Below are 4,645 nucleotides of genomic sequence, written 5' to 3' on the forward strand. Positions count from 1 at the left end.
GATCTTTTGTTTTGACTTTATTTAGAATAAAAGTTACTTACAATTTTTTTCAATCAAAAAATTGGTTTGATCACTTTACAATTACAATTTTAATTACAATTACAATTACAATTTTAATTACAATTACAATTTTAATTACAATTACAATTTTTTACAATTTACAATTTTTTTTTCAATTAAAAAATTGGTTGGATCACTTTTCCAAAATTGACAGTTTTCTTTTGTGATTTATATATTTACGCAATAGATGTAAACAAACTTAGCCAGCAATTATAAAAAAGTGACGTTTGGCAGCACAGCATCGAGTAACAAATGAAAATTATTGCATTGTTATTATGAACTTCATGTCAGTGTTATGCCTGCTTTTGAGAAAGACATATTTTTGTGCTCAGTGGCGGGTCTAGAAAAAAACATTTGGGGATGGGCACCAGAATTTGAACGACCCAAAAATTCCTAGCGAAATGAGCAAAGCAATTTTGCGATTTAAAAAAACTAAAATTAATCTTATGTTACAAACAATGCAAAGTCTCACTTTTATAAATGCCTACCCATTGTAAAAGATATTGCATTTCGCTCTTATTGCATGTCGTTTTATCATCCCATTTAAGGAAAAAGTTTAGATCTTCCAGTATAAAGCGATTACGTGTTGCTTACAATGATTCTTTCAGAATATTACACAATTTGCCTCGTTGTGTCAGTGCTCATCAGTATCAATTATATGAATAATCAACATTTGATGCTTCGTTGAGGAAAAACATGTTTTCGTTTATCAACCGTTACATTCACTCCTCAAATCATTTTATATCAGACCTGATTTGGTTTGCGTTTGAATCTTTATCTTCGGACTGACAAAGCCTTGATTGGTTATTCCTGGTAGTTTCGCATACTTGTAGAGGCTGTTGACGCAGGGCCGGTTACCGAGATTGACAAAGTGAAGTTTTCTTATTGTTGAATTGTTGTTGCCAGGGATTATTTCATCCATTAGGTGCCGCTGAATGGAAAGCAGCCCTTAGAATGCGTTGCTCAATCAAGCGCACACTCCGAAAGTCGAACCAGGGCCGCTTGATCTTAAAGCTTCTTCGTTCACGAAGTCACGCGCTGACCAACTGAGCTATCGGGGCGGAATTTGTGTATTCGTATTACTTCGTTGTTTTGGATATAAACAGCTTTGTCTGATGCAAATAAATAATAGTAAAAATTAAAATAAAAAAGTAAATTTGCCCACAAGAACGTTTTAACAATTTTTACCTAGTTTTGGTCGCTTTTTGTGTGTTTTGTGCTGCAATATTCTGTCTTTTCTAACCCAATTCGGACCAAGCTATGTTTGGCAGCTAATGGCCTGCGGTGTGGACTTATTCCATCCACACTTTCATGTTCTAATAACTTTTGATATAAAAACGCTGCGAGGTTGCTTTTTTCGCAAAGTTAGAGCAAAATTATTGACTACTGGTTAAAATTTTAAGTGAACACACATACTCTACCAGTTATTTGGTATTGCTTTTTTGCTAAAAGTAAATTTTTGCTAAAAGTTTTTGCTAAAGGTATGGACGGAACCCGTCCACCCGTCAGTCCGAACAGGGTTAAGGCTCTCACTTTGTATTCGACCAATTTCATCGAATAAATAACTAGATTTAAATAGAAGCGTGAGGCACAAGGTGTGGTTTAAAATTGAAATTAGGTTTCAAATTTTTTTTCATGGCCACAAAAAGGATTTCAAAAAACATATTTTGACGACTTTGCATTTGCACTTCCACATAGCCTTTCGCGGAAAATTTAAAGATCCGTTCGCGGTGACCTCAACTTACTATAGCCTATATAGGCTACAGTAACTTAGTTAGTAGCCTACACAATAGACACATTTCACCTTATACTCATATTAATACTGGATAGTAGGGTGTACCATTTTTCAAAAAGTTTTTAGAAATTATTGCGGCTATGTATTACGGGTTTCCACTTTTGTTAAAAAGCATTTTGGTAGAGTTTCAGAATTTTCCCGCCAAAACTGTGGTTCTGCCGCCATTTTGAAAAAATGGCGTCCAGATAGGATATTATGAAAGTCTACAGCTTTAAACTGGCGCAATGTGATCATATAATATGTCGATTACGGGGTTTTTGGGGTCGCAGAACTCGAATTTGAAGTTAAAAACACTCTACGGCAACAATTTTGCAAAGTGAATTTTGACATATAGATGTGACCACACTGTTTTGGACCGCAGATTTACATGAAAAGAGCATCTTATTGTCATTTTAACCTTGAAATGCATGTAGGCTATGCATAAACTTTTCTAGTCGGTGTGATTATATCAATCAGTATGAGGGAAAAATTAACATGTACTTTCTTGTGTACTTTCACATCCGATGAAAATCTACTAACTAGTCCACAGTATAGCCTATAGCCTGTACTTAGTTACTAACCTACCTGCTTATTAACTAATGGACGGCAACAGAGTACCCCATGGCAGACCAAAAAGTTCGAAAAGCCGAAGTGAACTCTCCCAACTGGGTAAATGCTTTACTTCTACACGACGAAGATCATCATTAGCTCAGTGACTCGAAGAGTAGCTAGTGATCGTACGCAAGTTACAAGATTCCGATCAGTAATAAATGGCACTGAATGAGACGGCCGGTGAAGCACACCACTCACTGGCACAAAAACCAAAAAGAAAGTTCTTCCTCATTGGGAACACTAGCGAAAGACTAGGTGTTCCAAAGCTTCCTAAAAGCTCTGACGTTCTTGCTAGGCTATTGTTCCTCAGAGACGAAAGTCACAGAACGATCAACCAATCCATCGTGATAGCAAGGGAGGAAATTCCCCTGGTATGGAAACATCATTTTGGCGTGGGTTAGGTATTTGGCAAGAAAAACGAGAAACAATCTGGAAAAGAGAAGTAATCGTGAAAGGTTATTGTTAAAAATGCGGATATAGACCGGCATCTGAAGAATTTGTATGAAACTTGGTATCTAGAACTTGATTCCAGGCGTGAGAGGAATAATAGTGATTCATTTAAAAAAACGTTTGCGTGATATGGAAAAAAAGCTCAAGGATCCTCTGAATATATGTAAGACTACTTAGCGATCAATTCTCATGCATTCCGGTATTATTGACTGGGAGACAGATTTGGAACATCTGAAAAATTAGCTCCAGAGAGATCAAGTAGGCTAGGTTGCGCATTGGGCAGAGATGCTCTGTAGAAGAGACGGGACTGAGCTAGAGAAAAATGACACAGTGCATCTGGTGAAAGGAAACAGAAAGAGGATGTTGCTGACAATCTGAAAACCGTGAAGTTGAACTTAAGTGCAGATGAAGAAACAGAAAGTGACAGTGACAACTGGAAAACTCCTGAATGGAAAAGAAAATGGGTATTACGTCGCCTAGCCTATACCTTTAACATCTGATCAACTTGGATGAGCTATCGGCAAAGAACAATGTTCGCTATGTGGCTCAAGCGTCCGGCATACAAGTCGAAGATACTAATATCAGTCACAGCAGCTCATAGACTGGCTAATAAGACTATAGGTCCTCTCACTCCCAAATTAATTATCAGAGATGAGTTCCAGGCCCCTGATTTGGCAATAATTCACTAGGCCGGTAAGATTCTGAAAATGAGAGGAAATGTTTCATCAGAACAGTGCTGTGTATATGTATCTGGCGTTAGTTTTGATGATGAAGGTACCGTAATGCAGAAATGAAAGCTTCTGGGGGTGCATGAGACCAGACGGCACCAGATCATCTCAGGAACAAGCCATTATAAAATTGGTGGAAGACTGGAGAGAGAAAGGTGTCATTGATGGAGGTATTTGATACGACTGCCGTCAATTCAGGGAAGTGGCAAGGTACTTGTAGGCTACATTGCTGGAGGCAACAATTGGGTGGGCAATTTGGAACTTACTGATCAAGAGTGGCAACAAATGCCAGTATCAGAATGGAAAAACTTCAGTGATTATAAGAAACTAAGCAAATTCGTTTTGAACGTAAGGATGGTCAACGATATTGCGGAACGCGGGATTAAGCTAATCACTGATTTTTTTGACAGGGGTGTTCTGACGAAAGCCACCGGCAAGCTCTCTTGCTTGCCATGCAAAGGCACAGTTCTCAAATTACAAAAAAGGTACCTTAGCCAAACTCAATTGTTAAAGAAATTCGTCAAAAATTCAGTGAATTGAGTGCTTGCATAACTTTGGTAGGCTATTGTGTTGATGAAATACTGGGAATTGAAATCAATCAGGACTGAAGCATAAGGAATAGCATGCAGAAGAAACAGGGATGGATCGTGTTTGAGAGTGATTAACTCAATTTGTTTGTAAATGAATCGTGTTGTTATTTCAACAGTTTGACAATATTTCAGGAATGCTCATTCTGGGGTGAGGTATTCTTGGTCAGGTTGTGTCCATGTCTGCAAAATTTCACCATAAATTTCAAGTGGTAAAATTTCACTTTGCAAAATTGTTGTCGTAGAGCACTTTTGACTTCAGATTCGTGTTCTGCGACCCCAAAAACCCCGTAATCGACATATTATATGATCACTAGGGCAAGTTTTTGCAACTTTTGCAACTTTTTTTTACAGCTTCCGGCAGCTTCCTAAATACTCAGAATTTATGTAGTACCGTATGATGTTTTAAGCTGTTTGTAGGAATTTTATATTGC

Source organism: Aplidium turbinatum, chromosome 3 (assembly GCF_918807975.1).
Source record: "Aplidium turbinatum chromosome 3, kaAplTurb1.1, whole genome shotgun sequence".
Lineage (NCBI taxonomy): Eukaryota > Metazoa > Chordata > Ascidiacea > Aplousobranchia > Polyclinidae > Aplidium > Aplidium turbinatum.